The sequence below is a fragment of the Rhynchophorus ferrugineus genome, unplaced genomic scaffold (assembly GCF_030347505.1).
Source record: "Rhynchophorus ferrugineus isolate W39M unplaced genomic scaffold, kcgeb_rfMv2 rfM2, whole genome shotgun sequence".
In the NCBI taxonomy this organism is placed as follows: domain Eukaryota; kingdom Metazoa; phylum Arthropoda; class Insecta; order Coleoptera; family Curculionidae; genus Rhynchophorus; species Rhynchophorus ferrugineus.
The window spans coordinates 47556354-47570726 of record NW_027472581.1 but is presented as its reverse complement, the minus strand read 5'-3'; the positions used below and the strand labels follow the sequence as shown (position 1 = coordinate 47570726).

The following is a 14373-nucleotide window of genomic DNA, read 5'->3' as shown; positions in this document are numbered from 1 at the left end:
TAATAGAGTGGAGGAGCAAAATAGTAGTAATTGTAAGATTTATTAGTTAAAAGCTCCGCAAAAACTGATAAAGAAACGTGGAAAAAATACAAAATAAATTAATGAATGGAAAAAAGACGAATGTAAAAGTAATGTTCCAATATTGTAGTTTCATTGCATGCTGGACAAAAAGTAAAACTGTGACTGGCGATGAAATGTAAATCTACCATGACAATCCCAACAGCAAGAAGACATGCCATGTGTCTATGGCATGTTTATGTAGAAAGCAGAGAGCGATCTACATACACATTGAACCAAAATATCAATGTTGTTTAGTAAATCAGTAATAGTGAACACTCGAATTTTTAAACGTCCAAGAACTGATAATTGATTATATTATGCGACACAATGACAATATATTAGTGAGTATGAAAATTGAATTAAAGCGGTATTCTAGTTCAAAAACTTCAAAAAATGGTTTTATTTTTAAATATTTCTAAATTGTATCAAAGTAAAACTAACAAAAGTAGGATTTTTACTGTTTTTTTAAAAATCGACAATGTAAAAAAATGTTTCGTTTTTTTATGAACAGCCTTAATTTGGCTAAAAAAATAGTTTGATTTTCTTACTTTGATACGATAAAAGAATGTATAGAGAAGGCTCACTAAATTTCAATTAAATTGATTCATTAGAATTTGCAGTTCGAATCCTGCTAGGGCATGGATGTACTTCATATTTGTGATTGCAATTGTCTTTATAGTTAACAGTGGAAAATCCGACACGGAAGTTATTCCGTGGGGCTATTAAGCCCCAGTCATGCCAGTAACCAGGGTGGGTAATACTGAAAGACTTCTAAAATAGTCTCTAAGTTAGTCTTTGGTCAGTCGGTAGGCGTGATGTCAAGGAGCGTGGTTCAGAGCCCACGTTAAACTGTAGGTCCAGTCTAGATAAAACTTTGAGAAAACGGGTTTAAAGTTATATAACCATAAGCCGGTCTCCGGAAACAATTTCAATTTTGAAAAATTCTCTTAATACATTAAAATAATGTTCCTAAAGAGCTAAGCTTTGAAAATATGAAAAAAAAATCAACTTTTAGACTAGAATATCCCTTTAAAGTTATATAAGCCGTCAAAGAAAAATAAAATGAAGAGAAACTATTTGAAAAAAGTCGATTACACTTCTCCATGTGGCAAAGTCACGCTGCCAGTTATTATATAAACAGATATAATATAATATATAAATACATATAATATATAATATTCTTAGTAACTGAATTGTACAATGACCTTGACCAAAGCGAAACCATACCAGTGCAGCGCTACGGTTGAGCAATACTATGTGACATGTTAATGATGACAGTAAATATTCCAGTACAAACAGTACCTGACCGCGATGATGTCGATGGGGACTGCCCGCTGCAGAGATGCCAAGTATATTTACCATCTAATATACGTCGTGGAAACCCAGCAAATTCCTATAACGGGTGCATATTTTTCAATTGCCGTGAACTGCCCTTCTTCACGTACATTCCAGACCGTTTTAGACTTTTAAATGAGGCTATATATTCATTCGGGATATAAATAGAACTTCGCCATACAGCGGCGCATCTTAATCAAAGCACAATTTGTTTTCTTCAATGAAAGGTGAACGATTTTTTAATTGATTATATAATATTGCATATATTTCATACAATATTATTTCAATTTATCATACGGAAAGTTATTGAATTAATGGTGCACTGTGTAGAGTACGAGTGCTGTATGATGAGTACATTAAGGACTATTTTGTAAATGGCAGCCAATCTTTCAAGTAAATAATAACAACTACAGGAGATGAATAAAATAACATGAACATGTGATATATACACAATACTTAATTAAAAATTTCTCTAAAAACATCAGCCAAATTACTTCAGTAATGTTGGAGATAGAATTATTATTGTGTTAGAATTGATTAGATTGTTAGATTGTATTAGAATTATTGTGTTGGCCAATGAAGATATTTTTTGACATTCTGATGCTAGTTTTACAACAAAAATGGAATTAAATACACATCAAGAACAATTATTTGGATAGAATACAGTTTAAATTTTACTCTGAATCTTTTAGGTGTTACTGGAATGGTAAAACCGAATAAATATTGACGGAAATTAGGTTAATTTACTTTAGTTATAACTGTAAAATTAGAATAATACAATATTACAATGCATCGTGCTAATGTCTCGTGATAATTATCGTGACAGAATATGAAATTTCGGAAAAGGTGAATCCTTGCGATATTAAAAAAGACGAAAAATAGTGACTGATGAAGAATAAGCAAGGTTTAAAATTGTAGTATTGCAGACAATTATCTACATATTCAAGCGCAGCGTTAAATATATACTCGTATTTTTCTTTTGCGCGCCAGTGATTCGTCGTCAGTTCGACCAGCCAGTACCACCACTCATAATTTATAATGCCATTCTGTCTTTCCGCTTATGCATACACACACCAACACACGCACACTATCGGCGAGCGAAAACATTGAGTATGTTAAGTCTTTCCGCAAAACATAAGAATTTACTTCCTGATGGGCCGAGTGCCACTTCTTCAATGGCATTCTCGCGTGAATAATGGATTTATTCCGACTCTTTTTTATGCTTGTTTTAAATGTCTACGATACTTGAATCGACTGGAATGGGAAGACTGATTTAATGGACGCAGCGTAAAAACAAAGATATAAAAATGCTTCTTCGCCAATTGTTAAATAATAAAATGTTGTTTTGCATAACTAAAAATTATACAAGAAATTTAATGTATCATTGACTTAAAACGTTTATATTGCATAATGATGACTGATTTATGAAATATAAAGTACCATGCATTACTGTAAATAAAAATATACCATATTTGATGTTTATTTAAGTATTGTTATTCATTTGCATACTAGCGATTGCTTTTGTTTTATTTTACTAATTATGTAATTTCAAGCTGTTTATCTTTCTTGAGTTGAGATACAGAATCTAGATCATTATATTTTCGCCTCATTAACCAATATTTAGTTTATATTTCAGTTCAAGATTAACTACTAATGCCTAGTGTATATAATCTATAAAGAACTGTAAACTACCATCTAAGATTTCTCCGTCAAACATGAAGAAAAGATCTAATAAGTCACAGAAACGTGGAAGAAGCAATACAAGTGAAATAATTTCATTCTTACTATTATTGTTTTGTGTGTCCAGCACAACAAAAAAAAACAAAAAAAATTTAAATATTTATCATTAATTATCAATTTATCATGCACTGATTTACTCTCCAATTAAGAATGCATCTTAGACAGGATAATCACTGAAATATCAAAGAAATTGACTAAGTAATAAAACAATCATAAGCTGCACACATTTTTTTATAAGTCAGTAAAAAACAAGTTTTATTCTACAAGGTAAAAACCTTGATGGACGAAATGTAAAGACAAAATTTCACTTACAAAGAGAACAATTAAATATTGAAACGGACAATAAACCTGTTGCATACGTGAAATATTTTCTAGAAAATGTTGTTCCCTTTAATTAAGTCTCTAACTAGTACTAAATTGAATATTATGTTTAGGGTATATTTTTCATAAAATCTTAACGAATTTCATACCCATACGCCTAATATATTAACCTAAGGCATTTACTACTAAATTATTACCATTTTATTAAATTATTATTCACAAAATATTGATACTAACACATTTGTTATAATTCTTAAACAACCTAACCTAACTATTATATTCGATGACTTGACGATTGATGGTTTTTCACATAAAATACTAGTTTTCTATTTAGTATTATTAAGATACTCAGTCTATAAAGACACTATAATTATAGAACACTCAAAATTGCATTTTTGGCATTCATTAATTTTCTTGGTTGATTTGAAGAAATCTGTCGTCAAAGCCCATAAAACGCTTTCAGGAAGTCAGTGTGAATCTGATCATACTAACCAAATTATAATATCATATTTTACTATACCAGTTGAAGAGATATTTTATAAAAACAAATGAGGTATTTTCAAAGGTTCTCCCTTACAAGGAAAAAACAACCCGCTTCTAAGAAGATTTTAAAAGATTTTGACATTGACGATGGACGTAGGTGGAAGAGAATAGAATGATGCTAATATTGTCATGATCCTCTACCTCAACCAGAAATTTTCCAGGATTTGTTTGTGGATATTAAATTGTCAGTAAAATTATACATTCGATTTTTTCTATGGGAATTTGTTATAAGTATATTGGAATAAGTATTGATTATAAGTATATTCCAAAAGAAGACAATAATTTAAACGCTATATAACAATGTATTAAAAATTAGAGCCAAAAGCGATACAATAGTATATGTACGAAAATATAAATAGAATATAAATATCCATACTGTCAATGTGGATCTGTAGTAAACGAAGACTTACCGTCACTATATTCATGCATTCTTCTTTATCCAACTGTAAAACTAACAGCAACTGACCTACCATCATGCCGTTATATGAATGTAAGGTCTATAACAGTCATTTTTCTGTCTGTTTTGATTGATGTTTCGTATAATTTCACTCTCGCCGTTCGGTACTGTTTAGAATTACAGCAACAATAAATCTTCCGAAAGCCGCTTTACGTCTTGGGAGAATGCAGATAACGAAACGCATTAAGCAAATGCTTCTTAGAGACTTAAATAGTTATTGAAGGACGGTCAACCGTGGAATGATGCGTGCGGCAGTCACAGCATAACTGCTATAAAAAAAATAAGATTACATTTCCGTGTATATAACGGACATTTCAGTGCAATCATGAGAGACAAACATGTACGATCATTTTTCCTAAAAAATACGACATTAGTATCGCAATGTAACGGTAACTTTAGAATACAAAGAACAATAGGTCGTACTGACGAATGTAATAGTAAATTGGAATTGACAAAACATCAACCGTATAAAAGCAATGATCGATTTCGTGATTCTGCCTAGGGACGACCGAAACTCGGGTACATACGTACAATAAATACCTTGATAGGTTTGTTAAAGAACCAATATTTTACGAAAAAATATTATTAAAGTAACAAACAATAAAACTGCATTGTTAAGTATAATAATTTTAAATTATTTTTCATTATGAATGAATTTAAGACATTGTCATATTTCAGTCAGTCAGTTTATAAAACAAAATGCTTCTGAATATCAAAAACATTTTATTTATCAAATTCATTCATGAGTTTTATACTTTGCGATTTTGGTTAAAAATATTTTTTAATAATATTAACTAATTATAAAAGTGGTTATATTGTATTTCAAAATATTCCCCATAAAAATTAATCTAATTATTGTTTCTACGTACGCTAAGTACTTTTTCTACTTTTATTAAGGCATTTATAGAATAAAATGTAATTGCCAAGTAAAGATATAAGGCAGCAATTTACACTAATTAACGTTAAATGTTAGAAAAATTAATATAGCAAAGAGAACCTGTATTCCAATGTATCAAAACATTCATCAAAATTCAAATTTCAAATATCAAAATTTCCCACAATATAAAAATATAGAATATATCATAAATAAGAGAAATAGGGCTACTCAGCATGTTTATGCAGATTATTATATGTTGTGTTTTAAGGCAAAATAACAAGAAGATAAAATAGGCAAGGTAACTTCGTAATTTCATTTGTCATCGAGGTCATCGTGCATTTCTTCATTGGGTTGGTTTGGTTTGGTTATTAATCGAAGATATTTTTTTTGGCAGCTTTTGATGACTAGTCGGTTTGATGTTTTAGTGCAACCCTATATTTGCAGTCCATTAAATCCTCGTGCCTCACTGAATGTAAAATTAGAAAAAAGTTGTGGGGAATTATTATAATAGATAAGACACTCTCATAACCCATGAACGTTTCCCTTGGGGTACTATAATTCCGAATTTTGAAAACATGTTCATATTTTCAAAACTTAACCCTTCAAGAATATGCCCTTAAGATAGAAAACCGGTTTTGAGAAAAACACGTTTAGTTTCGTTTTTAGATGTCATGTAACTAAAACAGTTATATCTCTAAAAATTTTAGAAATTAATAAAATAAAATTAAAAATCCTCTTAAGAAAAAAAATAATTTCTCAAATTTCATCACAAAGACAACACTACTGTTGAAAGATCCATATGATTTTTGAATAAATATTAAGCGATATGTCTGAAAATTGAAGACCAACTTTTAGTTTACATTATAAGTTACAATACTTTTAGTGAGATATATCTTATTACTTACAAAACAACATAAAAAAGTATTTCCTGCATTTATTACACCATGTTTTTGATTCGAAATATACTCTTAAAACTAAATTTTGAAAAACCCTCTTAAGGACATATTCTTAACGATAAATCCATTTTTTCACATTTCTAAACTAGAATAATCACTTAACATTGCCTGGTGCAAAATGATGGTATCGTATGGAGTATGTAAAAGAACGCTTTTTATTGAATGCCACCACCAAAAAAGAAAGAGATGTTCAAATGAACCGAATCAACCATTTTATTAAGGAAACCTCACCGTGACGACGAGGGTTGATTAATTCCCAATCAAAATTTACCGCTCAAATTTAATAGAACCGAAATTAAACGGAATCATTAATGGTAACAAAGACCGCGTTTGTGTCGTTGTCCTAATCGACGTTCTCGAACAATGACTGTAAAAGGCGCGCCCCGACGATGACCGTGTCCGGCGTCTCTTTCTTCTCTCGGATCTGGGGTATACTCACACGAGGTTGTTGGCGCTCGGCGGGTCGTGACCGCCGGCATCACGGGTCAGTCTTTTTTCGTTCCCTTCGGCCTTTTTTCTTCGCCGCCTCGGTCATTATCGGACACGCCCGCCGGGACGTTTTCATTACGGCTTTCGCGCGCTCGCTCTTAAATGGGGGGAATCGTCGATGGAAAATGAGGAAGAAGCGACCGGTGAAAAATCAAGAAGGAAACCGTGCTCATTAGGGCTATAATTAAATTCGACTTCTCGGTCATGGTGGATTTTGAAACAATTACCAGGCTTATCTCAAGTGTCATTTTTTGCTTCTATATTCTGAAGCTGTTGGGTGATTATTGTGTTAGAAATAATCATATAATTATTCAATTAAAAAGATGTAAAAATGCACAGGAAGTGAAATGTAGATTTATAAAACATATTTTTTAATACGTTTTTACATGTAATAATCCTTATTATTTATTAATTATAACATATTTCATATTATATCATATTTCCTGCAAATTATATTGATTTTATAGTATAAAAAAGCACTCATCCTATACTTTTAAACGTTAGTAATATATTCAACATTCTCCATTCTCGGAATCTACTGATGGAAGTTTATATTGATAGATAGATTTTCTTGGCATGGCAATCTGTCTCAAAACAATAAACTACTGTGTTGTCCAACTTATAAACTGTTTATTGCATTTTTATGAGAGCCTGTATTTATGGGCCTAGTACCGAGTTTGGCAAAACCTCTACGAAAATCTGTTGCTGAGATTGGATTCCACTGTTCTCATATTGAGATCTAGATACATGTACCCATACATATTGCTTATGCTTTGGGGAATATTGAGCATGTTCCTTAATTCCTAGCCGTGGGATCTTTCTAATAATTCAATAGTGATTTTGGAGTGGCAATAAGCTAATATGGTATCATGATTTTTTTGTATTTGACAATAACGCCAAGTGAAGTTTTGGAGAGCAGAATGTCGGGAGCACAATGGGTGAAAAAAGAAATTAAATATTTTTATATAAGCATAAGTTTTGGATTGGGATTTGGCCCATTACTCTCAAATTGGCAAAATAATAACCCAGATTATTATTGTAAACTTTAGGACCAGCTGGATATAAAAATTCGTGGCCAAACCCCAATATCTTTAATTGAAGCGCACACTCTAGCACATTACAAAAAATATTATGACAAAAAGGTAGTTTCCATTCAAACACAGAAATATGTTGTGATGATAAGCATACCTATATGTAGGTAATACCTATTGATATTATACAATAACGGTAATAGTTTTAGATGATTCCATATTTGTTAATTGCTCTACTGCAAAAAGTCAAATCCCTAGATTATTTATCTATAATATCACTCAATAAGTATCCGGTTTAATACAAAAATGGTACTTTTATTGACAGATCTATATGATTTCTGAATAAATTTTAAACGGTTTTCAGTATATCAACTATATTCATTCAACTCTATCAGATGCTTGTTATATAAGATAATAATCCGATTCGTGGTTCTTTTAGCTCATCTCATTCTCAGGTGAGTGCTTGATGGTATGTCAGAAATTCTCAAGTCGAATGAGAGCTTGGCATTTCAGTAGTCTGGAAAATTAACTTTCAATGATTCCATCTCTATTTATACATTATTCGCTTCGGTAATTCATGTTTCGCTAACTAATTCTTAGAAGTTAGATTGTTAAATTCGGTTTTGCAGTAGTAAATGTTATTCTTCAACACAAAGCAGTGTCAGAACAGGTTTTTAGTGCGTGAAAGTTCTACCTCTCCCCATCGGGTATTCATATCTGGATATAAGGCCTTTTGCTTTTTCCTCTTGATAAAGTCAAAAAAGTTAGAAAAGCAGTGGAATTAATAAGAACATATTGTCAATAAAACTGAATTTCTAAAGATTGCTATTGTAACTGAGCGGTAAACTTAGTCCGTTATGTGTTAAACATAAACCACAAATAATACTTTATGAAATTAAATTGAAAAAGCGAAAACATCTTGGGCATAATCAAAGCGAAAAAAAAATCATACTAAACCAAAATTAGTGTCGAAGCATCACACAACCAGCCGCACAACTAACAGGATATACAAAAAAATTGTTTTTTCTCAAAATTTTCTAATGTGAGTTAGCTCGTTGTGTACGTGTTTAGTATATCGTAATACGCAGTAGAAACACCGAAGGGAAAATAACTTCCTAGTATCTATGAGATGTATCATAGATTTCAGATGAAACAGTGATTGATAAATAAGTGAAAGTTTATTTGATAATACATCAAAAATCCATTGTTATTTTATGCGATTTTTTAGGATTAAAAAAAAATATTTTGAAGTCTCCTTTTATCAACTAGGAGTTTATCTGGACTGGACGGTCCTCAGCATTAAGCCTACCGACTGGCGAGTGACCAACTTTAGAAATCATCCCTTCCCTGGTCTTACCCAGCCTGGTTACTGGTGTGACTGGGATCATTTTCCTTGTCGGATTTTACAGTCTTGCCTAGAATATTTACAAATTTTAAACAATCACAAACATAAACTTACGACCATGCCCCAGGAGGATTCGAACCCGCGGCCATCGCAAGAGTAGGAGGACCGTCCCACCGCCTTTACCACTGCGTCACCAAGTCGGCTTTTTAGGAATAAGTAACTACATTAGTAATTTTTCATATTTTCCATATAACGTTATTGTAATTTTATTAGAACAAAAGTGGTTCAACTTAACAACAAATAAAACCAAAAATTTTGCATAAATATTAGTTAACTATTGTTGCTAATATTAATATTTAATTATTATTTAGTTTTTAAATGCTATATTAATAATATTGGCGCGGAAATATTCATAGATGTTATTGTATTATCTATAAGGAAACCTAATTAAATTTCCTTATATTTGAAAAACAACTAACAGAACACCGTACAACTAGTAATTACCTTACTTTCTACTATGTATACAGTAATATCACGGTTATGACATCTGCGTGATAACATAATCGTTTTCATTAAATTTTAATTAACTCTGAATGGTTTATCAAAGAAAGAGACTTGGCGCAGTCATGAAAACGATCTACAAATATTATTTAATCGTAATATTCTCGAGGGTCCCATCGTAAAGAATCGTTTATTACCAATCCGCCTCGTAAAATGATCAATTTCCTAGTCGGAAACAATATTGAAATTGACTTGTTGCACATGATCTGCCAGGCGTGTTGCACGTTTCATGTAAATGAGGCCTTACCTGAAACAAAAAAAACATAAGATAAGCAACGATAAAATATGGATCATTAATTTTCAGTAATGATTTTCAATACATAAATGGCAATTGATAATGGAGAATTAATGTGTTTTAATAAAGTGCTAGAAGATTTATGATAGTTTAGTTTGTTGTACATTTTTTTAACTGTGTACATTTTTCATTATATATCGAAAACAAGCAACCCAATGATCATGTATAATCATTAATATGAATTAGTACAAAACTATGTATATACATTATATATATATATATATATATATATATATATATATATATATACATATATATATATATATATATATATATATATATATAATGTATATACATAGTTTTGTACTAATATACATATATATATATAACACAGGATAAGACATTTTTATACATATTTAATATTAAATTTTATTATTAATCATGACATGGAACTTTCAAAATGGCATTTTCAATATTACTTTTGTTGTTTGTTTGACTTGAAGAAAACGGAAGAAAATTAAAATTCAGCTCAAATGCTCAAAGAACTTTCAGACAGCTCGTATTAAAAAAATTAAGTTGAGGTATAATTTACATATACTCAATGTCTACGGCCATAGTAAAACATTTTTTTTTTTTGGAAAAAGTAGCTTTTTTTTAATTCAACATAATTCCCTTCAATGGTGATACACTGATTATAGCGACCCGCCAACTTTTCAATACCATTTTTGTAATACGATTTGTCCTTTCAAAATAGGATTCAGTTTCGGCTATCACCTCTTCATTCGACGAAAATTTCTTCCCAGCGTGCATTATTTTGAGATCAGAGAACAGGAAATAGTTCTGGCGGTCAGATCTGGAGAATACGGTGGATGAGGAAGCAATTTGAAGCCCAATTCATGGATTTTTTGCCATCATTTTCACTGACTTGTGACACTCTTTCTTGAAATGCGGCCGTTTTTCAGCGATTTTGTTCTTCAAACGGTCCAATAACGCTATGTAGTAGTCGCTGTTGATGGTCCTTCTTTTTTCAAGGTAGTCAATTAAAATTATTCCATGCGCATCACAAAATACAGACGCCATAACCTTGCCAGCCGACTGTTGCGTTTTCCCACGGTTTGGAGCGGTTCATCGTGTGCAGACCACTCGGTCCACTTGGAATTCGGAGTGATGGAGCCATGTGTCATCCATTGTAACATATCGACCCAAAAACTCGGGTTTATTACGCTTGATCATCTTAAAACACTGCTCCGAATCATCAACTCGTCGTTGTTTTTGGTCAAAAGTGAGCTCGCGAAGTACCCACTTTGCACAGAGTTTTCTCAAACCCAAATATTCGTGAATGATATGATGTACACGTTGAGTTGATATCTTTAGAGTGTCTGCTATTTCACTCGATTTGAATTTACGGTCACTCAAAATCATTTTGTGGATTTTTTTAATGTTGTCGTTGGTAACAACCCCTATTGGGCGTCTACTGCGCTCACCGTCTTTGGTGCTCATTTTACCATGTCTAAATTTAGTATACCAATCCTTGATGATTGATTTTCCTGGGGCAGTGTCCGGAAACTCGGCCTCAAGATTTTGCTTCTACTGTATTTTTTCCCTTCAAAAAGCAATATCTTATCAACACGCTATTCCTTTTTATCCATTTTTTTCACAATAACAAAAGTTACTTCACTTAAAATGCTATAATTTACAAACTAATAATCCGAGAGCTGCCAAATTTATACAGGCATCTTTTGGGCTAACTAAAAAACATATGGATTTAATTTTTAATAACCAATGGTATTTACGATTATATAAAAAGGCCATTAATATTGCTCTATAAAACAACATAACATAATCAACTCAGTTATATTAGTTATAATAAAAGTTATATTAGTGTACAAAATCAGTAGTGTCATAAAGTCTATTTTTTACTATTTGAACATTTACGCCAACTGCGAGTGATGTTTTCTTTTTAATATAGCTCTTAACTTTAAACCTCAAAAAGTGTTTGGAACATTACAAATGTCTATGTTTGCTTTTAACTTCATTGTTCTTCAATAGTAGATAACTATTTGGAATGAAATATTATGAATCTAAATAGGATTGTTATATTGACATTAACAGTAACAAATGAGGTTATAAGTACTCACTACTCAATTCGGCAATATATATATATATATATATATATATATATATATACTATCATAACCTAACAATAAGTTGTTTGCTTTATTGTGTTCATGCAACAAAAGAAAACAAAAGAAACTAACAAAGATAAGCTATCTGATTTCATATTTTTCCAATAGAATTTTATTAATCCGTTGTCCATACAGGAAAAAGTGACTTTATTACTCCTTATTATCCTTATCAGGAGATATCCTATAATTGATATATTCCGATAAAACCACAGTAAGAAGTAGATCAACCTATTTTAGTAGCGTTAAACTAACGTAGTATCGTCAACATTCCACGACCGGTTTGCAATTGAATATCAATCTTTTTTATTAACGACATACGAATGCACATCTCTCGTCTGACCAAACCTGAACTATAAAATGATCTTTGGCGCCACGTTATAGGGGAATGTGCACATTTCCTTATTCTTTTATGTCATTTTTTCCCTATTTATATCATTTTATACCATAATATATAATTGTTATGCAAGCTGAATCGGACAGTAGATCATTTTTCTCGGTAGTTAGATATTTCTGTTATGATTTAAGTGGTTTTAACTGTTTGGCCATGAGATTAATAGAATAACCATCTAGATAATTACAGCATGAAGTACTATTGCAAATAGGAACTTACTGTTCTTACTGTAACAATTTATAAATTATTGTTGACTAAAAATGTGCTGAATAAGATTGTTGCGCGTATAAACTCCTGTTTTCATAATATTTCATATAAATTGTGAAAATGACACTCAATAAGTTCCTGGTCTGACACAGATGGTTAGTTGTATACAATTTATTATCATTTTGGTAATTTCAATTACCATATACGAAGCATATAAGCGTTGCAACAAAAAACTCTGCGCAAATTCTGTCAATGACTTTTTTAAATATAAAATTGAATATAAAAAATAAGTTTCAAGAAAGAGCATAACAAAACTTGTATATGTACTATTTGCACACTGCGTAGTGCGACACTCCGATTGTAATATTTTTCTATCCAGGAGAAGATTGTGGAAATTATTATGATATCTAAATATCACTGCTATTAATCATATCCAAACTGGTCGAGAAATTGGTCTTAAATATCTGAAATTAATTATTGAAGAAAATCAACGTATTCCAATTTTTATTAAGAAATAAACACTTGATAATTAATCAGGTACATCGTATTACGGATGTGAAGCAGTTATAATGGTCACATTTTCTGATAATACTACACTACTCATTATAAGTAATAACAATCAACAATGTATATTACCAGCCAGTGATAATTGGTCTATATGAGAATACAACAAAATTATTTGGACATGACACTGAATGTCAAGCTCAGGCGGAAACAGCATGTTAAAAAGAAATGAGCAGAACTTTATATGAGGCTCAAAAAATTGTGGTGTTCTTTTGGACGATAATCCGAATTATCAATCCACGACAAATTGTTATTATATAAATACAATTTGATACAAGTACTTATAATACACAACTATGCGATCCATATCAAAACATGCAGTTCTGTGCAGCATTGTTATTATATTAGCGCATGGTATATTTGAATTGACCATATCCATAAATACACAAATATCCACATCCATAAATAAAAATTAGACAGTTTACGAAAAAAATACCAAATAAGATTGCGTGAACATAATGAGGTCGAAGTACTGAAACAACTCGACAACAGTGAATCTTTCTGGAAGTGAAAATAATTATAGTTAAGCTATATGTGAAACCTATGCCGTGTTTTAAACTTATGTAGAATGCCACCAGTGGGAGTGACACCCATCAAACTCTAATTAAATCTGGGTCTGAAATCTCAGATCTGGATTTTAAGGAAAATATTAAAGACAAATGACTAGATAACGACTAGTAGTGCTTTAAAAAAATAAGTTAACGGATTAAGTAATTTTTAATATGTGGTATGTTACTAGCTATCGAATCAATGCTATGAATTAGCTGTATGGGTGTAGAATAAAGAAAATGTCGAAAATGTTTCGAGAAGTTTCTTTGTATGCTTTTGTTTCCGACTAACATGCCTTTAATAAGATACATTTATACCAACCAATGGTAAAATTATTTCTGGATATAAAATTAGAACGCGGATGGAATATAAAGCTCACACAAATTAGTATTAAGAAGAACGTAACGTAAATCAAAAACGAGTAAACTAAAATAAAAACAATCCACATCTACAACCGAAAGGTTGTTTCTTCCGTCAACATCATCGCAGTGGGTGCCTCGCGTAACCAGGTTGCGTCAAGGCCACC

The 14373-nt window shown here is 31.3% G+C and overlaps 1 protein-coding gene across 2 annotated transcripts in view; it reads right to left on the bottom strand.

Moving 5' to 3' along the window:
• LOC143191053 (death-associated protein kinase related) overlaps positions 1 to 14373 on the bottom strand; it is a 305475-nt gene that overhangs the window by 61139 nt on the left and 229963 nt on the right. The window lies entirely within an intron of this gene.